The sequence below is a fragment of the Diadema setosum genome, chromosome 12, assembly GCF_964275005.1.
Source record: "Diadema setosum chromosome 12, eeDiaSeto1, whole genome shotgun sequence".
Lineage (NCBI taxonomy): Eukaryota > Metazoa > Echinodermata > Echinoidea > Diadematoida > Diadematidae > Diadema > Diadema setosum.
In genome coordinates this window covers 11,861,276-11,886,371 of record NC_092696.1, presented here as the reverse complement: position 1 = coordinate 11,886,371, position 25,096 = coordinate 11,861,276, and the positions used below count along the sequence as shown (strand labels likewise).

Sequence of the window (25,096 nt, the reverse complement as noted above, 5' to 3'; positions counted from 1 at the left end):
AATTCGTCCCATCAGTGGTAGAGATAAGGTTCAGTTCTATTCTCCCTCGCAGCAGTCAGTCCAGATTCCTAGTTGACATCAGACGACAGTCTCGCGCCATAGACACGACGACATCCAGCAGAAGATCCAGCGCTGAATACCCGACCAGACATCCCGCCCGGTCAGATCAAACTGTGGAGTTGCTACTTGCAGCTCGCCTCGACGAAGGGGTTTTGAAGCGACGAACATCCCTGCGACGACCATCCCATCCTCGTCGCCAGTTTGTCGTGGATAGGTGGTACGTTAGGGGGCTGTGATGATGTGGTGATAGACCCCAGGACTCAAATGAATGAGTGGACGCAGGATTGTAGTTCACTTGACTTTATTGGTGTCAGTAAATCGACACACAAAAAAGAAAACCCTGCAAGAAACAGGAAAACAATCATAAGTTTGTATTCAACATTTCATTTCTTAATAAATTGATCCCCCTCTTTTTGCAATGCAAGAGCACTTCCCAAAATGTGAAAACTATATGTATATATGGTGCTAAATCTACAAATGTAATTACTTTCCATGCAGATCAAGATAGAAGCTATGATGCAATACACAATAAATTGTCTTCAACACTCGTGGACTCACTATCCACACAATTATCTCGAATATCCAAACTTCCCAGGATATCCACAAAACTCTATAACTCGTTCGTCGCCCGATACATGAACTAGTATTGTATCAATGAACTCTAATCAGCCACCATCTAAACTCGCATGTACCATCTTAACATGCACTCGAATAAACAATTTAATCATTACCCCATAGCGACTATCATAAATCATGTACATACCAATAATTACTTCCATGTAAATCTGTTTCAGTTTCTGCATACCGAAAGCTTTCCCCCTTTTTAGCAATAGATAAATCACCAAAAAAAACATTCATTGTTGTATCATACACAGTTGTACATTATACACAAAAATGGTGAACAATTGCTCATAAATCATTCATGCCTACCCTAAGTCAGGTAGCAACTCGCTCTTTGAAAGTATGAACCCTCATCCTCAGACATGAGAACACCAGTACCGGAGGGCTGAACATCTCACCCATGAACACTAAAAATAAATACAGTAAATTGATTCTTCAGTATACCACTGTACTGTCATAATGTTCATTTAGGAACACAAAGATTCAATTCTCTTCTATCAAACTTTACACAAATTTCTCGATCAACATTACAATCATTCAACTCAAAAAATGAATCAATTATAGATTTACTTGACCATGCTTTGAATACAATACTCATCGAAATTATGATCATTCTATACATTAAAGAATGAAATTATTATAACAACCATTGATTAATTTATAAACTGGCGCCATGTAACATCATTAAGTCATGGGCGCCGCCATATTGAATAATCTAAACCATGGGTGCCGCCATTTTGAACAATCTAAATCATGGGCGCCGCCATTTTGAATTGACTCAAATTAAAACACCCTCCACCTAAATTCACACTTTGACATATATACCACAAATGATTTCTCAGTTCATATTATTTCCGTGAAAAAAACAAAAATCACGTCAACTCAAATTTCTCCCATTTACATTCCAACGGCCCTATTTATACTGTCATTAGTTTAACTCAAACAAATTTCACCCGACATCTGTCAGTTTCATAACAATGTACACGTGTATACAATTAACTAATAACGTATTTTTATACTGTCACAAATCTCTTTCTCTTGATATCTATAACACAATGTAAAGGACTTACAGTTTGTCTTGTCCAAAAGAAACTGCCAAAAACCAAAAGACATCATAACAGGCAGAAAACAGCCAGACTCAACCCATTGCGGCAGGTTGCTTGTCCTAGCTACGGTGCGAGAGTGCGAAGTGAGGTGTGTGTGGTGCAGAGTGCAGTGCAAGTGTCCAAATTTCCCGCGGTACATACGAACAGCACAAAGGGCGCATTCATGTGCAACTCAACCCCTGGAAAATGACTAATATTCATCCGCCTACTGTCCATTTCTGTTTACAGCAAAATTTCACAAAATTATGAAAATTATCCTTCTCACTCCTATTTCTAAACACACCAATCTAACCTTCCATTTTCCAACTACATATACCAAATTACGCATCACAAATAGGGAGTACATTAATTCCAGACACTAATTCCTGATACATCGATCGGTGCATGGTCATCTTGAATACCTAAAGCATTCCGAATTCCTGACTGTGATTACCAAGCACGTTCGACAAAAAGCTCTTTGTAAACAACTCCTGTTTCACAACAACTGTCTAATGAGCTGTAATAAACTCACAATAAAACTAGTAGTCTTCAATAAAGTATTTTCATCACTTTCTCAATTTCCATTTCCCGTCACAAGTGGAAGTTCTTGCCTACACTATATGCATTGAATGCCATTGAATAAGCATAATTATTATTTATGCCATGGTTACTTTAATGATATTAAGAATCGCAAATCTTCAGTATTGCAGGGATGAACCATAAAAATCAAGCATAATCATGACTGTTTTATGCCAAAAAACATTGTTTTTTTCTTTTTTTTTTTGTTTGGGTGTTTTTTGGTTTTCCTCTTTTTTTTTTCGGGGGGGGGGGGGGGCGAGGGCGCCGTGGCACGGTGGATATTTAAGCTTCACGACTCCCAGTCGAAGGACCCGAGTTCAATTCCCTCCCCGCAGCGATTACGTCCTATTCCGTCCTATAGCAACTCTATATACGATAATAATGTCAGGCGGGCCCTCTGATAGCTAGAGCACTGATAGCATTGAAGAGGCTACTCTAAATAGAGAAGACTTTTTTGCAATTATCATCATTGTTATCGTTATTGTTATTATTATGATTATTGCGGGGTTGTTGTTGTTGTTGTTGTTTTTTTTTTTTTTTGGGGGGGGTACTATTGCTACAATATCATTAGTCTTGCATGAATGCGGTTAGGATATGTTCTACCTCCTATCTCTTTGTAACATTCATCTATCATCTTCACAACAAATTTCAAGACATCATTATGTTTGTGTCATGTACTGTAAAAGTGGATATTTTCGCGCGACTAATTTTTCGCGTTTGGCCGGGTAAGAAGAGATTCGCGTGTTTTTAATTCCGCGGAATAAAGACATCACGCACAGGAACATACAGCAAGCAAAAAATATTCACGTGCTTTTATTTTCACGCTAGTTTCTGGTTGCGCGAAATTCGCGAAAATTTCAACACCGCGAAAATTTCCACTTTTACAGGTAGTAACTAGTTAGTAGGGATATTCATTTCACTTTGAAATACTGCGATAGTAATTGACATAATCAGACAATGATTATTTTTTTTTTTAGTATAACAGGAAGGGCTCATTGTGAATCCAAAACCCAAAGAGAAGTGCGATTTGAAATGGCTGAGATATAGGTGCCCGCCTTTTACAAGGATCGCCATGTTTCACTTTGTTTCTGGATATTTCTACCATTTCAGAACCGATCTTCACCAAATGAAATTTGATTTCCTGTCAGAATTGTATGCTCTTTAATATTTCTTTCTTTTCAAAGTACGTTGTATCTGTAAAAAGGCTAATAGCTGAATCCTCATCTCAACCAATTATACTAGTTCATGCTTAACACCTCGAAAAAAAAATGCGGACAGTTTATCAGCATGTAGCACATTGATTTGATGAAACTGCAATACTGAGGCTGTACTTTTTTACATGTTTAGATTAGTTTCGTTTTGATAGCAGCGGAATAGTGTGCAATGAAAGCCGACTTATGGATGTTATCATAATAAGTTATCGAGTCTTATACGATACACTGTTACCTGTAATCTTTAATTGTAACTTTTCGATTTTCGTCTTTTACGTTAACTTTCTGTATATTATTATTATGTATCAAAATGGACATGCGCCATTTTAGATATTGAATAGAGTTATTCTTGACTTTAGATATCAAATACGAGTTATTCTTGACAACGGTTTGTTACATTAAACATATTCAAAGTGCTTTTTTTCAGTACCATGCATTCTATCAAATGTCTAGTAAGTTTACAACTAAGAATTAGTATGCTTAGAATTGCACCATTGGCCCATTTTTATGCAAGAGCCAAATTTCCCTCTTTTTTGTACGCGGTGGACACCTCAGTGTCTATATAGAATATGAGAATGATAGTTATTTCAGGCTAGAGGGGCGCATCAATTTTGAACTTTGTGTTTGAAAGGCTATTGTCATCTTAAAGACGACTAATGATGTCGCTCAAATCGACTGGAGCAAGCCCTCTTATGATTCATGCTCGGATCTATAAGACTTTATGGTGTAGACATTCCCAGTAGTATACACGAAAGAGACGGGACGAAAAGCATCGGTGGTACACAGGATGTGGTTGCTTAGGCGACGCTTTCTATTGTCGGGATGGGGATGAAGAAGGTTCTTTTATTATGTGAAACGTTCAGCGCGTGGTCATCTTAATCTCCTGAAAGTAGCTAGTACAATATAGGAGTCCATTCAAAAAGAAACTGCCGCGTACCATTGAATTGTATATCAGAGAGGCTTACAACCTGTTTCTTTTCTCGGACGAAACGCTAAAGCAGTCCTGCTTAGCGACGGCGTTCACGCTCCATCTCACGCACTACCATGAGAAGGAATAGCGATACCACGCATGATACATGAAAACATGTTTAAAAGGCGAGAAAACTAATGAAGTTTAAAGTTGACTTCTCCTTCCTCTTTCAATGAAAACAGAATAATTGAATAGATCTATTGAAGCGGATTGTCACTGCTGCGAACGATCGCCATAGCATCGTTAGTCTTGCGAGCAAATCGAAATCCTAATACTTTTATTTTTGCCTGATAATATGAGTAGTAACCCTTTAAAGGACTCGTAAATTCGACGTTTCAAACAGTATAGTAAACAATGAAATGTATTTCAAAAACATTTGGATGCGTTGGGTGTTAGCATTTAATAGCATCCATCTGCATTTTATTTTCCGTGCGTATTGCACACAGAAACGCAAGCAAACATTATACTGTGAATACGCTGTAAAGCATCGTATCATTATTAAAAGTGTATTCATTCTTCTTTTATTTTCAGCCTGCTTGAAGTAGTAGTCAAACCATGTAATCAGTTAGGCAGCCTATGTATAAAGATAGTCGTTACTCAATATTCGTTTGATTTGTTACTGTGTGGTTACGATTACGAACGTTGGTTATGAGTCCGAAACACTCGTTCATATTGAACTACATGTATAAAAGTCAAAGCTGTTTCGATAGTTCCATAGCTCGGTACGAGTTCAAAACGCAATCGAAATCATCAGAATGCTATCATAGGCGGAAATTATAGCTGTGGAAAACTTGTATTAAATATAGGTCAATAAAGATTGCCATATCCAATCTCCGTAAAAAGGTTTTGATTCATGCCATCCTCTGAGCATTTTGAGATATTTTGCTTGTGTTTTGATTATGTTACGATTTAGGTTTGAACTATGAAAATTGAAAGGTGTGGTTACCTCAACGATGTCGCAGTTCCATTAACCATGATGGGTAAAGGGAATTCATGACTTTATAAGACTAATCGTTGCTAAATTGAAGATCAATTCTTTAAACCATCACTTATGTCTTGTAAATAGATACGTCTGTAATCATAACCAAAATGCCTTAGGAAACAAAAATCATCAAACGTTTATAAGCGTCATCCGACAAATTTACAATTGACAATGCGAATGTATGATTGCCCCATTTGCATGTAGCTGTAAGCTATCTTTACGTTGAAGTTAACTTCCCTCCTTGAGAAAAAGAAAAAAAAAGTCGGGTTTTCGCTAGAGGTACTTATTAGGAAACGGTATAAAAACAATTATCAAGAGATAACCTATACAAACATGAAACAAACGCATATTCTGTTCGTTATATGAATGGATCTGTTTATTTGTTTGTTTGGTCATTATTTTAATGGCATTGATTTTGTTTTTTTTAATGGCATCGGTCTTGGTCGGGGGAAAGATAACAAAAAAAAATGTATCACTCTGTTATCAGATCAGGATGATTGCGAGAAGGGTGTACATGTATTCCCGCCTTTTTTTATACAGGCAAACAATAAAAGCTTTGTATTCTATTATAAAAGCCTGGAGGCAAAAGGCAGTTTCAACGTTCAACTTATAGTAACCATAGTTTATCCAGGGCTCGACACTAACGGTGGCCCGGTGGCCCGGGCCATCAAAAACGCACATTGGGCCACCAAAATTTCAGAAATGAAGACTTTGGTGGCCTGATCGGGCCACCAAAAAAGGACGGATGTTTACCTTTGGGCCACCAAAAATAAAAGTTAGTGTGGAGCCCTGGTTTATAGGACATAAAGTAAGTTAGCGTCTCACTGACTGTGGTTCTTTTGTTTTGGCAAAACATGAACACAAAGGGGGTCTGAAATTTTTTTTTTGTACATAGTACTTGTAGCAGACATTTATGCAGATTCTCCAACAGCATCGCTCCATTACGTCACTTCCTGCTATCAATGCCGAAGAAAGGATGACGGCTGCTTGATTATCCATTCCTTGAGATTGCAGGAAGCTCACCTTTCTTGTGTGTGTGTTTCGTTGTGTGTGGTTCTGTGGTACTCAGTTACAAGGCGTGAAGGTCCGAGTCTTTTCATTCTGATTACACATTTCAATACAGGCAACTGATTCGAGTTTCGCAAAGCTTTTGAGGCAAATTCTTTGCACACTTGACTTCTGAACTGTCAGGTACACGTACTACACGAAAAACATTCTTATTTAACAAACACATTTTGTGTAGCGACAAAGCTTTCTGTCATTTTCTCAAATAGGCCCTACTTCTAAAAGTGCTCAGATGAAGAGATTTCACAAAGAGAACACGAGTTAAAAATGGGCATCAGTTATTGTTCCGATTTCCCTCCCTGCCGGCAATAACTTATTCAATAAGTCTTTGGACTGGGAAAAGTACACATATATTCATTCGGCGAATTAGCGAATGAATTATTACACGAATTGTCTTTGCGAAAAGGAAATTAACCTTGTATATCTCCAAAGATAAACTTTGAACAGCCTGTCACATAGTAGGGAACAGCTGATTATTATCATTATTTGAATGAATTATCTATTGATGAAGCCAATAACCTTTGTAAATGTACACACGGAGAGCTGTCGTAAGTTCGCTATTTTGTGTTTTAGCTGTTATAAAATATCTCACATTATATATATATATATATATATATATATATATATATATATATATATATATATATATATATTTATATATATATACACACACATATCGTACTTTGTGTCTACACTTTTCAAACGCCATTGTGCGTCATGCCAATCACCACGTAATGTGGTGCGTGTATATCGCCGATCAGAGTCTTGCTCAGCTCATCAGTATTGCGCAATTCTAAAGCCCTCGCCGCCGCACGCTCTATGCCTTTTGTCTTCAATGGGGTCAAGAGCAATGCTCATTAGCATCTTATGCTCTACAACGGAAGCGGAGTCTCGATCGGGCCAGCCTTTTGTCAAGGCCCTCTCGCTGTATGGTGAAGAAAGCCCAAATGTAGCTGAGTGGGGTTGCGCGCTGGCGCGGTCGGCTGGGCTCGCTTCACTCGCCCATTACAGCGAGAGGGCCTTGACAAAAGGCTACGATCGGGCAAGAACAATAGGTGCAAAGCGCACCGTAAAGTCGATGGTTGGAAAAAAAAAATTGCAACGGAAAAAAAAAATGTCTCAAAGCAACCGTGATTTGGGACACTTTCACTAATTTTTCCACACTGAAATTTTCTGAACAGATAAATAAAACACCAAGGAATCATTATCCGTCATAAAATAACTTCCCTATTTGACCCGAGTAGTGCATCCCCTTCATCTCTGGCTCATTACAGGAAAACTCCACGTGCGACATAGTACTCATTGTGAGAGAGCGCCACACCGAATAGACGTCACCTAATAGGTTGCAGCGTGAAAAGCTTAAACTTCTTTAGACGAGCATGGGATCATTTTCTTTCTTTCTTTCTTTCTTTCTTTCTTTCTTTCTTTCTTTCTGTCTGTCTGTCTTTCTTCCTTTCTTTCTTTCTTTCTTTCTTTCTTTCTTTCTTTCTTTCTTTCTTTCTCTACATATGTAAAATAAAGAGAATATGTGCGGAATCAAACACAAAATCCTTACGTTTTGTTTTCGCGTTACCCGACTATTGCAATAATGTCGAAAGATAACTTTACAACGAGAAATGACAGTGTTTGAGACAGAAAAAACAACAACAACAAACGGGAAATAAAGATTTGTTGGATTTTACTTTCATCACTGGGTAATACTGTTCCGTAGAATCTTTGGTTAGAGGGATTTAGCATTGCGTGCTGGCCAACGCGGCTCTAGCTGAAAGTCAGGGGATCGCGGTGATCGAACAGCAATTACTCGTTTACCTTCCTGTATATCAAAACATCCTTTGAACTAGCGCGTATTGAAAGTAACGTGTAAAGGATGGAGAAAAAGACAGTTTGTTTTGAACAAAACAAGCACAAGTGTGATGATGGCACAATACCAATATACACACTGTCTCGAATAAAGAGAATCAGGCGCTAGTGTAGGGCCTATTTTCATACCCATGGGGACTTATCAAATTAAACAATTACCAACTTGCACCAAAATGACGAGAACGCTAAATATAGAATTTCCGATCACCTTTATAAATTTGAACCGAACCCGTTATCGCGAATTACGGCAAATTGCATGACATCGATCAAAACAACTCGTGACTATATCTGTTCGATCTGAAATTGAAATTAGCCTCCTACACTCTTAAAGGGAAGATAAACCCCAAGAACAATGTGGATTGAGTGAAAGCAGCAACATTAGTAGAACACATCAGTGAAAGTTTGAAGAAAATCGGACAATCGATGCAAAAGTTATGAATTTTTAAAGTTTTGGTGTTGGAACCGCTGGATGAGGAGACTACTAGAGGTTATGACGTATGAGTGGACTACAATATCAAGAAAATATAAAGAAAATACTACAAAAATCCATTTTTCATGAAAATTACAAATTCCATCAACTTGATATTGACATATGTTAAGGGTAGCAATTATTCCCCCTGCTTTCTGAAAGCGGTTGGTCCACTGCTCTTTCATAATTCTAGAAAAGTGAATTTTTGTTGAATTTTGTTTTTGTTCAAACTTTCACTGATGTGTTCTACTAATGTTGCTGCTTTCACTCAATCCACATTGCTCTTGGGGTTTACCTTCCCTTTAAAAAGAAAAGGGTAAATCAACATTTAAAAGGGCTGAGGAGTGACAACGTTTTTAAGGTAATGTTGCATTCACCCTATCTATCCAGCTGAATCCAACGTTAGATGTGCTAGATACAGCTAGAAAAAGGGTGAATACAACATTTTGAAAACGCTGTCGCTCCTCGCCCCTTTTAAAACGCTGTTTTACCCTTTTCTTTTTAAGAGTGTAATGCTACGTGTTTTGGTTGAGCAACCGCCTCGACAGACCAACGGACATTATGCGCAATATGTAATCATACAGCCAACTTCACTTTCAGATTGTGTACGTGGCGGTCGTCGCAAAGCGAATAACTTTGGAGCTGTATTTCTTTATTTATTTATCTATCTTTTTATGGCATTCAGTTACATATATATATACCTTCCATTCAGTCCTAGATTGGAACTACTTTCTCGATGTTTTCCTCTCTATCTGTCTTTCGGTATATGCAATGCTGAATTTCGTGTAGGATATTTTCTGCTATTACTTTTCGAACAAGAATCCGCCTTAGGGCTGGGTTCCACTGCCGATCAAATCTGCATGTTATGATCTATAGTCCGACAGAGTGTTAAAAAATATCGTGTATAGGAGGAAGCCAAAACCAATGTCGATCAAGGTAGATCGATCACATCCAGATCGATTCCGATCGCGTCCTTGTCGAGAGAGATTTGATTGGCAGTGGGAATCCATCGTTTCCATACTTGACTTCATGTATAGTTGCTATTACAGGGCCTACAGTTCGGGACATAGAGTCAAACTTTCGTTTTATAGGCCTTTACTGATGGTATTACGCGTGCATTGATACATAATAAAGGCATTTCCTTCCTTTGTACGTTAGCGTGGGGACGATTAGTGAAGTTCACCACGATAATAATGAAAGGCTTGACCGTCAAAAGAAAGATGACCCTTTCCCAGGAACAATGAAAGCAGTGTCCAGCTGTCTCGAAAGACACCATCCTGGCGGAACAATACAAGAAGAATCGAATAAGACACGCTGATTCAACAACACACACAACGAGACTCGTTTTAGACACAGCTCGCAGAGGGTGCGCTCACTTGTGAGTTGGGGTATCCCTCTTGCCAACTAGCTAAGAAATCATGTAAGCCATTTTAATAGTGTAAAATTTGTATGAATTTTACATAGTAATTTTGGTGCAAACACCACACATCACGAACAGCTTCTTAGTGTAACTGATTAGGCCTATGATAACACAAGCAGTTGTATGGGCATAGTATTCGCGCTGTTACGTCACTGATAGGCAATCACGGGACGGATACACTGATTTGGTCTATCAACAAACATCAATTAGAAAAGTTATCTTTTTCGATTCTCTGATTAGATAGAATGATGTGGAATCGGGTTCTTTAGTGTGATCACTGTAAAGGTAAGATTATATGCCTAACTAAGACTTGACTCATTTCAAAAGAGCGCGTACCCTTATGTGATCCCCAAAATTCATAAAGAAAGGGGGAATGGAGTAGGGGATATAATAGGCTTTACCAAACATGCCAAATGGAGCAGCATTGCGCTGTCGACGATGCTTTTAACACATGTCCGAAATCATTAATTTTCCTTCAAAATATATGCAGCTGAGAGTGATCAATTTCACTAACATAAAAGTCTTAATCTCATTTCGTTCTGTCCCTTCTTTTTCATTAATAGAAACCATAATGATGAACGAGGATTCAAATCCTTAGGTTGTGGCATTTCTATTGCGTTTGACGGTTAAATTGCGGTATTGTGAAGGTTTCCAATTGACAGGACACATAATTCGCTGTAATTTAGATCACCTGTAGAACGCGGGCATCCAATATTGATCATTATTTTAGGAAATATTTGTGAAAGATCGTGAAGATATCTTACGATACTCAAATTTACATAATCATACTACCAAATACCCAACGTCGAAGAGCTCTGCAAACTTCATAGTTGTGTTGATGATATTAAGCGATGGTCTCGCGATAATCATTTGAAATTGAATTCTGATAAATCAGAATTGTCAGGCGGGCTTGTTTTCTCACAAAAATTCATCTCCCAGTCCGTCAGAGATCTAGGAGTTATGGTAGATAAGCATCTGAACTTTAAAAAACAACAACAAACGAACAAATGAAATAACACACATATTAAGAACTCATGTCGTTCTGCTGCTTCAGGGGTATTTGTAAAAATACATTATTAATATCCGTAAGTTATCGGAGCAGTCTTCCACCGAACGTCTAATTCACGCATTTGTTACTTCTCATCTTGACTACTGCAATTTCCTTCTTGTTGGTCTCCCTGCTTCGAGTATTGCACCAAATTCAAAATTCAAAATACAGCTGCAAGGCTTGTAACCCTGACAAAAACATCTGACCAAATTACTCCAGTTATCCAATCCCTCCACTGGCTCCCCATACATCAACGTACCACCTTTAAAATCATCCTTATTGTTTACAAGATAAATATTATGGATTAATCTTACCTCCCTTCCGCTCCTCCACTTCAGCCTGTTCTCTCTCTTCTCTCCAATTATCACGTGGTCCCGCACATACCCGCTATGGTGATATAGGACCTTTTCTGTATTTCCCCACCCCTTTGGAATAAACTCCCTCTCTATATTCGTATAGCTGAAAGTGTTGATATGTTCAAATCATTGTTGAAAACTTGTCTGCTTACTCAATCCTAATCTTGTTGTTGTTGTTGTTATGTACATAATGCTGTATCTTAATTATACCTCAATATTTTTAATGTATATATCGGGCATCCTTTCTCTTTATAAGATTATTGGTGCTGTTCGTTATTCCCAGGTTCGCTATTCCGAAGGGTCATTAATCTGAAACGCACAAATTTCCTATACCGAGGTTCGTTAATCCGAAAATGAAAAAGGGTTCGTTAATCCGAACATTGCGTTATTCCGACGGTTCGTTATTCCGGAGATTCGTTAGATTGAAAATGAAATTCGGAATAACGAAGCTTCGGAAAAACGAATCTTCGGACTAAAGAGTCTTGTGAATAACGAACCTTCGGAATAATGAGCTGTTACCAAGATTATTGGGCATTGGCAGGTTGATGTGCGATGCGTTGTAATGTGCTGCATTGTAAGCAAAAGTAAATATGTTATTTTTTCTTAATTGATCAACTTCATGTACATTAAGTGTAGAGAGTTATATACGCCTACGCATGATCATCTTGATCTCAGTGGCCTCAAAATATAATTTAGAAGACATCCCAGTGCAGCTGTAACAAATCTGTTAATCCAAAAATTACACGAAGGTTCGTCATTCAAAAAGGCGAATTATCTATCTATGCCGAAAAATAAACGTATGGCTCATCCTGCATGATTTAGAAAATGAAATAAAGTCTCATCCACAGTTACAAAATAAGGAGATGCAGTTGAAAATAAAACAAAATGACCGGATTTCACAGCACACTCACCCGAAAGAGGAATACGTATCACACACGAAACCGCTTTCATCAATATTGGAGCATTGTACTATACATGGTGAATGTATGCTTTGCGTAAATCCAGTTTCCGAACACAAAAGCTATACTCTTGATAGCTTAGTCAGGGGAGCACAATTGACTGAAAAAAAAAATCATATCAATGAGATACTTCAACAGACTAAATAGAGAAATCACAGGCTTGCTTCTTAAAGAGTTAGTATTGATATTATACACTCGATTTATTTAGTGCTCCACTGTGAATCGAGCGTAATAATACAGTTTTGGTTATTGCTGAAAGCAAAACAGAAGAACACTTCGAATCGCAGCGTTTATGATTATATCATTATGCTTTACTTTAATGTAGCTTGTAGATACATGCATAGTACTTCCCGTGTCCGAGGCACGAGGATAGAGGTCATGAACTTCATGTCCAGTTTTATCATTTTTAGTATGTCAGTGTAGTTCATTCTTTTAATGCTAGATTTCATCAGCTCCCTCCCCCCATGTTCAGTCTGATATATCAATACCCGCCTTCACGATGTGCAAAATAGCGCGTTACTGAACATGCTCCAATACTCGAGGGTTTTTTTTTTTTCCAACTTCTCAGACAAAAGAGCGTACACGCGAGGATTGTACACTTTTTGGTTCAGACGCTCCAGCCACCCTCGGAAAGTTGAGGTTTTTTTTTTTTTTTTTTTTTTTTTTTTTTTTTTTTTTTGCAACCGTTCACACGTACAGAAAATAACCCGCTAATTGCCAATCGATGAAACTATTGTTCTTGTGCCTCACGTGGTGTGGAGAGCACGCTGTTGTTAATGATGAGAATAAAAGAACTCAATCAAGTTTCTAAACCCGACCGTTCAAGTACTGCCGGGGCAAATACCGCGCTCATTCAGAAATATCAGCAAGATTTCTGAGGTTATGCATCGCGCTACTGGTTCGCACTAATTTTCTGTTGTGTGTGTGTGTGTGTGTGTCCACATGTGCAAAAGACTGGAGTTTGCTAAAGGGTAACAAAAATTGAGTTCTGTAACATGCTAATTTGTGTACGTGTGAACCCCCTATTACAGGTATGTTGTAAGACTTTTGTTGGACTTTCCTACAAAAGGAGGTTTGATTCTAGCCTGCTCGCTTGCTGTGTTCTATCATTTATTTTGCAGTAACGTGTCTGTTTGTATTGCTGGTACGCCATACGGAATATTGTACCATGAATCCACCTTCCTGGGGACCGTTTCATGAAACTTTTTGTCAGTGATTTACACTGACAACTGTTAAAAGCTACTGAAATCCTTGCATCTGATTGGCTGATGGCAAATTTGTCGGTGAAAACCTCCGACAAACTCGTTGATGAAACGAACGGCATAATTCTGTTAAAATGTCGCCTTATCTTGGCTTCTTTAACAGTAAAAAAAAAAAAAAAAAAAAAAAAAAAAAAAAAAACACACGTTGAACAGTATTGGTGTATTACACATTAATGTTAACACTAAAACAAAACAAAGGGGTTATTCGTCGCTTCATACTTACAATCAAATCACGTGTAAAAAAAAATGATGATATAAAAAAGGTCCCGAATGCCGAAGAAAATATCGCTTTCCTAGATGCCGCTGCAACAAGCTGAAGTTTATAGTGTAAGAGCTATACCTATCCAATTACACAACAGTAGGCCTACACAATATCATGGCAACATATATTGAAACTTCTTTCGATCTCACACTCATAAAATCTGCGTACCACTGCGTGTGAAAATTAGAATGAACATCACGGACATATCAACTGAGAAGTTCCTCTAGATACTTCTTCCCGACTTGGCGATCATCAAACAGTAAAAGACGTGACTATTAATTTATTTGTATCGAATGTAAACTGTTTACTGTAAACGAAAAAAAAAAAAAAAAACTATACGGAGTGCCTCCTCCGTTTATTGTCTTTGCCGTAACCATGGAGCTACTACGAAACCAAACAAGAAGCACGCATGGACGGCGCGTTTCATTGAACTTGATAACCACGTGTTTCGCACTTTGGCACATATTGCACTGCGCGAAACGTAGCGATTACCGTACTTGTGGCGGACATACTGACTTTGGTCAAGGAATGAAAATGGAATACATTAAGAAAAATATTATGATATTGAAATACTGACATCATGAAAATGTTTGGAAACAACGAATGATTATGGAGTATAGAAATGAAAATGCCAAACAAAGATTTTCATTCGCTCATAGGGAAGCTCTCTAGAAGAGATGAAAGCATCTCCCCTCGTATGGCAGTATAAGTTTCCCCAACAAGCTGATGTTAGTGAGGTGTACACCAGGGCTCGACACTAACGGTGGCTCGGTGGACCGGGGCCACCAAAATCGCACGTCGGGCCACCAAAAAAAGTCGGATGTTTGCCTTTACTTTTGGAAATGGACAGCGGTAACAGTCGACTCCGTATAAGATGCTAAAATAAATGTCAGATGTTGTTTTTATTTTTGGAAATGAATAACGGTAATATTCGACTCCGTACGGTACTAAAATAAATGTCGGATGTTTGCTTATACCAAGGATGCTTATACTTTTCGATTTGAATAACGGTAAGATTCAGCTCCGTACGGTGCTAAAATTAATGTCAGAAATTCGATTTTGCGTTCGGAAATGAATAACAGTAATATTCGACTCCGTACGGTGATTAAATAAATATCGCATGCTTGCTTTGACGTTCGGAAATGACTACTAATGATATACAACTCCGTACGATGATAAAATAAATGCCGGGTATTTGCTTATGCGTTCGAAAGTAAATAGTAATAACATTCAGCTCTGAAAGATGTTAATATAAGTGTCGGAAATTTGCTTTGACGTTCGGAAATGAATAACAATGATATTGAACTCCGTACGATGATAAAATAAATGCCGGATGTTTTCTTTCAAGCTCTGGATTTGTGGAAAGATAATAATGTACGTTCATCACTTTTTTTTTTTTCATGATTCATTCAAGAATTTCGGGAGTCTGACAGCCATCGGATCTCGTTACGATGTTTTAGTATTGTTTACAGACAAGTATGGTAAACATGAGAGCAAGGCTTCATAGAAGATGAATTACCCTGGTGGCAATCATTGAACGACAATTTCAATTCAATGGGCAATCGTCGGGACCACTCGCGATGTTAGAAAAAATAAACACCTCAGCATCGAGCAATTTCTATTATTGAATGAGCAATCGACGGGACGATGTGCGACGTTTCAAACTCATACCAAACGGTGATTTAAGTTCAATGGGCAAGCCTAGGAACGATGCGCGACGCTTTAACAATTACTAAACGCGTCTCTGACCAGTGATTCAAGTTGAATGGACAATCGTCGGGACGATAAGTGCGACGTTTGAACAATTATGGATTAACAAACTCGCCACGGAACGGTGATTTAAATTCAATGGTCAATCGTCGGGACGATGAGCGACGCGAAACCATCACCAAAACCTTTACAAAGCGGTTAGTCAAGTTGAATACGCAGTCGTCGGGGACGATGTGCGACGTTTGAACAATCACTGAAACGCTTCACCGATCGAAAAAAGACCTCCTTAATTGATTAGTCGCGACGAAAAGAGACGACTTCGTTCCGACTCGTCGGAACCATCTTTTGTTGATATTTATAATGAGCCAAAAAGAGCGCAGTAATGAGCACATGAGGCCCAAAATTTGGATCGTCGGGGACGATTGGCGACGATCTTTTGTCTCATATCGTCGCGACGAAGATATCTCCCTAACACAGTTTTTCTGTTGTGCCTTAAATGGACACAAAATCAATTTAAAACCCTTGGTATAACATTTTCTTTGAATGTAAATCAGTTATTTAATTTGAATTTTTTGCCCAAATTAGAATCAATTAAAAGTGTGCTTAATTGTTGGCGAGCCAGGAATCTCTCTTTAATTGGGAAGATTTGTGTTGTAAAAACCCTATTATTGCCCCAACTCCTCTATAAAGATTCCTAGTAAGTTTTTCAAATCTTTGAATACTATATTCTATAAGTTCATTTGGAATGGGGGCAATGATAGGATTAAAAGGCAGTATTTATGTAATGATTACTCCCAGGGTGGTTTACGAATGATCGACCCCTCGATTTTTGCTCTTTCTCAGAAATTGAATTGGGTTAAAATGTTACATGATAAAAGTTTTGACAGTTTCTGGAAACGTATGGAGCTTTCAGTTCTAGAGAATTTCTCTCCGGTACCGGATATTTTGTGGAAAACTAATGCTCCAGAATCTATTTTAAATAAATTGCCATCTGTTCAGTTAGCCGATTCTTTAAGATCCTGGTATTCATTCTGAGAAAAATTGGTTAAAATTGAATTTGGATCTGCTTATTCTGAAATAGGTGCATGCCACTCTTTATGGTTTAATAAGAATATTCGATCCAGATCAAAACAATACTTTGTATATGACAATTGGTTACAGAAGGGTTTTATTTATATTAATGATTTATTGGATCCTGCTCACCCTGGGAGTAAATTATTTGAAGAGCTGGTGCTTGATTATGATATAGATAAATCTGATAGGAGGAAATATAATTTTTTAATGAAGAATATTCCACAAGAATGACTCACACATTCAGAAATAAATCAAGATCTTATTTTTGAAACGACTGTAGGTAAACTTATGCAAACTCGTAAGGTTTCCAAGTATGTATATGATGTAATGTTGGAAAAGGTCATCCCAGTTAATCATTTTTCTTTTTGGAATGACTTATTTAATCTAAATTCTCCCATATGGGAAAAAATACTTACGAGAAATTTGACAAGCACCATTGATACTCGATTACGATCCTTTTTTGTAAAACTGTTTCATAGGGCAATAGCCTTAAATGAATTTTTATTTAAAATCAAGAGAAAAGATTCCCCATTATGTTTCTTTTGTAATAAATCGCCTGAAACTTTTTTACATTTGTTTATTTTATGCCCCCATATACTACCTTTATGGCAAAAGATAATAGATATTATAAATCATAAGGAAAAGAAAAATTATATATTTTCTAATTTTGAGAAAATGTTCGGTCTCTATGAAGACTCTGATATATCATATGTCTTTTTATCTGTAAAGTATTTCATATATGTCTGTAAATTCCAGAATAAAACCCCTACTTTCGAATCTTTTCAGGCTTACTTAAATAATGATAAAGAAATAGAATATAGAATTTCTAAAAAGAAAGGCAAACTTGGTATTCATTTTCAAAAATGGAGGTTTGACATTTAATTTGCACTGTATTTTTTTTCTACAAGGTATCTTTGTCATATTCGTAATGTGATATTTTAAGTATCCACTTTGTTTTGCTGCACTTTTTTTATTATGTGATTCTGTAATTCGATTGATTTTTTATTCTTTGCTTGTAAATGGCATATGCTTTTTTACCAATAAATACTGAATGAAAAAAAAAAAGAATATTGTGATTAGGTGTGTCTTTAGAATCCCTTTTTCATTTCGGAAAAACCTTGTCCATACTCTTCACTTTCAATGCTAATAACTTTTGACAGAATAGTGCTATTGCTTTGAAAGTTGGCATTGATTATGGACAGAATGTGTTAATGGGGCATGCTTAATTTCAATTTAATCTGATAATCTCTTCATTGTTGTTACTCTGGTGGTTTACTTCCTGTTTTTTGTCCCATTCATCGCACAGCCAGCACGGTTTGTTAAAGATTAAGCGCTTGAATAGACACTGTACTTCAGAGCCTCTTTTCTCATTTCCCACTTTTCCTGAGTTTGTGATTTCTTTCCAATATTTAGATAGGTTAGGAGAGTCCATTTGATTTGAGTTATACATCATTTTACAGCATAAAGTCTGCTCTTTCAGAATATGGTCTTAACTAAAAATTCATGTCTGGCGACTTTTTGTTTGTTTTGAGGTGCAGGGTCACAAATAACGTTTAAAACTCTCAACTGAAACAAATCTACCATATATTATATCTAGGTCATTCCATAATTTTGCGCCACGATAGATCAAAGATCGTATACCATAATTAGTTTTGGGTTGGGGGAGTTTGAGTTTTTGTTTGCCAGATCTCGTTACATATGGGGTTTCACGCACATGAAACATACTGCTTAAATATGATGGACAAAAATTATGGGTTATTTGGTACATAACGCATGCTGAGTGCTTTCTCCAACGCACACTAAGTCTTTCTAGTTTAAGTACATCATACAAATTTTGCGAAGGAAATAAATAATCCACATTCAGTACAATCCGAAGTGCCCGATTTTGTAATACTTGTAATTCATTAAGATAGGACTTGTATGTGTTTGCCCAAACTACATCGCAGTAGTCAAAATTAGGCTGAATAATTGATTTGTAAAACAATAATGCCGTGCGTCAATCAATATACAATCTTATTCTACGAAATAGATATAACAACTTTAACACTTTTTTCTTCACATAAACAGTATGTTGTTTCCAACATAAATTCTGATCAATAATAACACCTAAGTATTTACAACATTCGTTTCTCTTCATTTCATTATCATCTATATAAATATGACAACTGTTAAGTACTGTTTGGTACTTTTTCAATCGCTGATGTGTACCGAGAAACATTACTTCACATTTCTTTGCATTCACGGTGAGTTTATTTTGTTTAAACCAGTTGGATAACCTAAGCAAATCAATATTCAATTTCCTGGTAATATCAGTTGGCTCTTTCGATGCAGTAAACAAGCAGGTATCGTCTGCGTACAAAGATAGCTCGCAATGATTTACATTGCATGGCATATCATTAAACAAAAAATAGAAAATAATAAAGGGCCTAGAAGTGAGCCCTTGGGTACACCACATTTCAAATCAGATTCAGTAGATATATAACCATTCACAGACGTATATTGTTTTCTATCTTCAAAATTATTTCTGAACCACCTCAGTGCATGTTGGCCAAATCCATACATTTCTAACTTCTGCAATAATATACAATGGTCGACAGTATCGAACGCTTTCTTGAGGTCGATTGTCACAAGACCAACAATATTACCTTTATCAATCGCATCCAGCCATTTTTCTGTTACGTTTAATAATGCAGTTTGCGTTGTGTGCATTGGTCTAAAACCTGATTGACATTCTGTTAATATCTGATTTTCATTCAAAAATGTATTAACTTGATTATATACAACCTTTTCCATTACTTTGCCCAAAATCGAAATAACAGATATAGGGCGATAATTTTCAATGTCTGATTTGTCGCCGCCTTTGTGAATTGGAGTGATACGTGCGCACTTCCACTGACTAGGTATAATACCTAGTTGCAGTGACTGGTTAAGAATGTGTGTCAGTGGGGATGGAATAATGGAGGCTATTGGTTTCAGGAGCTTTGCGGGGAAATTGTCTGGTCCAGTAGATTTATTCAATGGGAGGTTCCGTAGTATTTCCTCAGTGTCTTTGGGCAATACCTTGTCAAAAAGGAACGTATTGGTAAACAGTTGGGGTGTTTGGGGATACCTTATTTCCTTCTCCGCAGAGTCACATGCACTGTGTAGATTAGAACCTATGGTACAAAAATAATCGTTAAATGCATCTGATAACTGGAGGGAGGCCATATTTATTAAATGGCCGCCAAAACAAAGGATGTGATGAACCTATTCACTTCGCTAAAACATCATTGTATTGAAAACCTTCACACCAAAACTATACTTTTACACTTGAATCGCGATTATATATCTTTTGAGTTCGAAGATATACAATATTCATTATCTGTTGTATGGCAGCCATATTTCTTAAAATGGCCGCCAAAACGTAGGATGAAACGATTCATATTCACTTGCAGTTGAATTTATCGGAATCCTTGACCCCAAAAACATATAAGTTGGTGCCAGAGTCATGACCCTTTGTCCATACATTTTAAGGATATGTTATATCGAGCATGGTGGCCATATTTTTTCAAAATGGCCACCAATAAGTAGGTTGGCATGGTTTTATCCTCTCAAAAATTATTTCATTGGAATCCTTGACCCTCAAACCTATACTTTGGTACAAGAATCACGACAATCGGACTTATAGTTTCCAAAATACACAGCATTGCTATATCACATGGCGGTCATTTTGAAAAAAATGGCCGCCACGGCCACCAAAGGGAGAATCAGAGTGGCTTCCATATCAGAAATGACTTGTATTGGCATCATGTACATGTGTACCAAGTATGGTGCTTTAACCATTAAGTGCATGATTTTTTTCTATATCCGCTGGACTACATGTCTTAGTAATCACGCAAGTAACTGCGACCAGCAGCCCCATACGCATATAGCGACCAGCAGCCCCATACGCATAGCGTAATGGGGCTTCGCATTGTAGCATTTATGATCATGACAGATTTAGTATCTCGGGTAAATATCAACTCAAAATCTAAAAATTTCTTCAATTTGAAGACTTACCAATTAAGTTGTAGTATTGAAAACAGGCTTCGGGGAACGTTTGATTCTGCCAATAGTCCCTTTCTGTTCGAATTGATGACTGAATGTGACTCGGTCGAGAGGACCTTGGGAGAGCTACATACACTGAATACTACGGCCAGCGCATGCGCACACATTACATGCGCACAAATTTCAAATCCATGAACGGATAAGATGTTTGTGTGCGCATACGCTGGCCGTAGTATTCAGTGTATGTAGCTCTCCCAAGGTCCTCTAGACCGAGTCACATTCAGTCATCAATTCGAACGGAAAGGGACTATTGGCAGAACCAAACGTTGCCCGAAGCCTGTTTTCAATACTTCAACTTAATTGGTAAGTCTTCAAATTGAAGAAATCATTGGATTTTAAGTTGATATTTACCCGCGATACTAAATCTGTCATGATCCTGAATGCTACAATGCGAAGCCCCATTACGCTATGCGTATGGGGCTGCCACACGCTGCTGGTCGCAGTTATCATGCATCGTACAATACGTGTACTACCTCGCCGCCGTACGGCGGCGGCTCTGGTACGAAACCATTAGGCCTCACACTCCTTTTCCGGGCTCCCATAGAAACCTGTGTTAAATGTAGCGTATTCCATGAATCATAAAAAAAAAACAATCGAATCATAGAATTTTTTTTAAATTGCAGCAGATGAAGGGAAATTTTCTCTGCTTTCAAGCAAACAACATATTTTGGGATGTTGTCCAGCTCTAAAAAAAAGTTAAGAGCCTCCATACGAGACTAGTCATCCAGTCACTCTCAAAAATGATAAAAATAGGAAATTACCTCATACATCAATAAAAAAATCATTAAAAATACAAAAACCCTGATTCATTCAACTTCTTCATAACCTGCAGAAGCTCCTGTCCTCAAGCAATGTCAAACACTACCAAAAGTGGCAAATTTTCACTTGACTGATTTTTTGGGTAAAAAATAACATTACCTCATCTTTGTACTGCCTTCCCGTTAGGCAATGCGCGACTTGAATTAGGAGCGTGAGGCCATTATTGCATGATTACTAAGACATGAGAGCACTTTGGGGCGAGTATTAAAGTCTCACAGTGTTAGTATATATGAAAGGTACTTTAACCTCAAACACAAACTAAGACAAGGAAATTCAGGGAAACTTTTGCGGTACCAAAACTTTATAATGTTAAAACGAAACAAACACAAAAACAAACAAACAAACAAACAAACAAACAAAGAATCAAAACTACCCGAGTGAAGGAATAGTACAAGAATGAGGAGGAGCAGGCGCTGTTAAGTGATCAATTAATGATCGTGATTTCTCATTTTCTATTAAAGTATCGTTTTTCCCTCTACATCTTTTATATTCGACAGTGATGCATACCACTCATATTAGAGGCAAACGTAACTTATCATTCAAATACTTTTCCCATTTGGACAAAACTTGTTATTTTTTTCTTTGTGTTTTAGTAATGTGTACTGGACAAGATGGGAAGAAGAAGGAATAATGTGTAAAAGCCTTCCAGACGGAACTTATTGTACTCCTCTGAGCACACCTGGTAACAACGGCATGACCGGCTTGTCTCTCGACACAAGTTGTGAGTATTAAAGATATATAATGAAGTGCATAAGTCAAATTCTCCCTATCGCATATAACCGATATCAAGCGATATCTCCTTGCGATACCGATATGTGATCGGTCGCTCTTGGGACGTACAGTTCCGGTTTTGCGGTTTACCCACCTTACGTCCTTCATCTATAGATATTTTCCATAATTTCGTTGTTTTGCATCATCGGCCCAGCATTCATGGGCCGCTTTGCAAAAGAATCTCATTCCTCAAAAAGTTACAGATTAGAAAATAACTCTATTATTCGACAGATTATAAGGTAGAATTTAATACGAACTGTGAATACTAGTACTTCGGCGTTAGATGTGCATAAAAGCGTACATTTACACATCGCGCGTTCATAACCGGAAGTTTATATCCCAAGAATTAAAGGTCGAGTCATGACTCGGATTTAAGGTCAAATATTGAAAAATATGCAAACGGTGAGGTGATCTTGCAAACAAATGTCAGCCTGCATCACAAAACGAACAAAAAGTCGCCAGATATGGATTTTTAGTTAAGGGCAGATTTTTAAAGACCAGACTCTAACCTTTAAAATGATGTATATCGATTCAAATGGACTCCCCTAACCTTTCTAAATATTAGGAAGAAAGCACACACTCTAGAAAAGTGTGAACTGATAAAAGAGGCTCTAGAGTACAGGGTTTATTCAAGCGCTCAATCTTTACAAAGCCGTGCTAGCTGTGCGATGAAGGGACAAAGGATGTAAACCACCGGAGTAACAACAATGAAGGAATTATCAACTTAAGCTGATAATGAGCATGTTCTATCAACACATTCTGTCCATGATTAATGACAACTTTCAAAGCAGTAGATTATCCTTTCAAAAGTTATTAGACTTAGAAGTGAAGAGTATGCAAAGGATTTCAAGAAATGAAAAGGAGCCACTAAGACATATCTGATCATTCTACTCTCCCCCCCCCCCAAAAAAAAGGGTTGTAGAATAACTGCTGAAAACACACTTTTCCATTCATGTTATGATCCCAATCTAAAGAGATGTAGAAGAAAGATAGCTCTTTCAGAAAATATGAAAAACTCAAGATTGACCTGGTTGACCCATTTCACCTTTTTTTGAGTCCTTATGTAAAATCAAGGGGTGCGACTTTTTGTTGGTTTTGTGATGCATGCTCACAAATGGTTGGGTTAAAGTGTGTTTACCTTTATGCACCATCATCACAAAGTTTTTTTTTTTTTCATAATTCCCGCTTACATATCATTTCCACACTAATCTCACTTGGGCTGGCTTTTAAAGCCTGGCAGTTCTAGACAAAGTCTCTTGATTTATAAAGAAATTATTTCATTTATAGAATTTATTGAAATATCCCAGGGCCTTACATATCGAATAGTAAGAGCTGATTAAAAACGATAATTGACATTGGATAATTCTTCGGGTTAGCGTAGATAAATATTCTTTTCTTTTTATCATTCAGCTTAGTCGTCTGTATGCAGCATAAATATCTCATCAAATCTGAATGGCAGATATTACATTTTGACTTATTCTGCCACACCAGAGATAAAAGTACATCACTGTACTTGAATGATACATTCAGTGGAACACCCTTGTACAGTTCACTGTTGCTTAGAGTTCAAAGGAAAACAGTCTGTAAACATTTCGTGCTAGACCTTGATGAAAGTACCCGCTTCAACTCTTCATGTGTCATGTTCGCACATTTGAATTAGTCGACGATTTGCTTTTTATCTTTTATGAAGTACACAACAATGCACAAACCAATCAATAAATCGCAAAATGCCACAGTACGTTGAAACCATCATAGCCATATAATAGCTTTGTCATAGTAATGTTCATACATGTAATATCAAAGCTTGCAATTTTTCCTCAACTTTGTTGTACTGCATTTCTAACATGAATGGTTCCACTAAAAAGTAAACTGCTGTTTCCCAAAAGCTCTCAATTTTTATGCTTTGCGATATCAGAATAATGTGACATACAGAGGGTTTACACCGAGGCGCAAAAAGCGTTAATATCTAAACAATAGATCAAATTATTAAAATTGGTCGACACTATTCAATATTGGCTACATGTTAATAAAATTTTCACAAATCTATCTTTTATCGCACAGCTAGTGGACTTCTCTATTGTAATACGAAAGGAACCGACATCGAGATTTTCATTTGATCATTTAGTATTTTCTTTAAAGTCTAGACATGTTTCAGTTACTCTTTCTGCAAAATGTGCACTAAGACTAATACTACTTCTACTAATGATAAAAGTAACATAAATGAAATAAGCAAATAAATAAATCAATAAATAAAAAGAATCGCTGAACAAGTTTTGCATGTACCTAGGTAATGCTTTCCTTGATGCATGTACATAGCCTCCAGCTCTTCAACGTTTTGCTGTGTATACTATCATTCAGTGGTTCCTCTTCAACGTTTGCTGAGTATATTATTCAATGATTCGGATGTATATGGCAAGATCTATCAAA

General features: G+C 37.3%; 1 long non-coding RNA gene across 1 annotated transcript; it reads right to left on the bottom strand.

The window, feature by feature from the left end:
* Nucleotides 1-344: 344 nt before the first annotated feature.
* Nucleotides 345-2,009, bottom strand: LOC140235685 (uncharacterized). The gene is made up of 3 exons (XR_011901707.1): nt 1,752-2,009; nt 991-1,088; nt 345-400 (listed from the first exon to the last, which is right to left on the bottom strand). It is a non-coding gene; the product is annotated as an uncharacterized lncRNA (long non-coding RNA).
* Nucleotides 2,010-25,096: the final 23,087 nt, after the last annotated feature.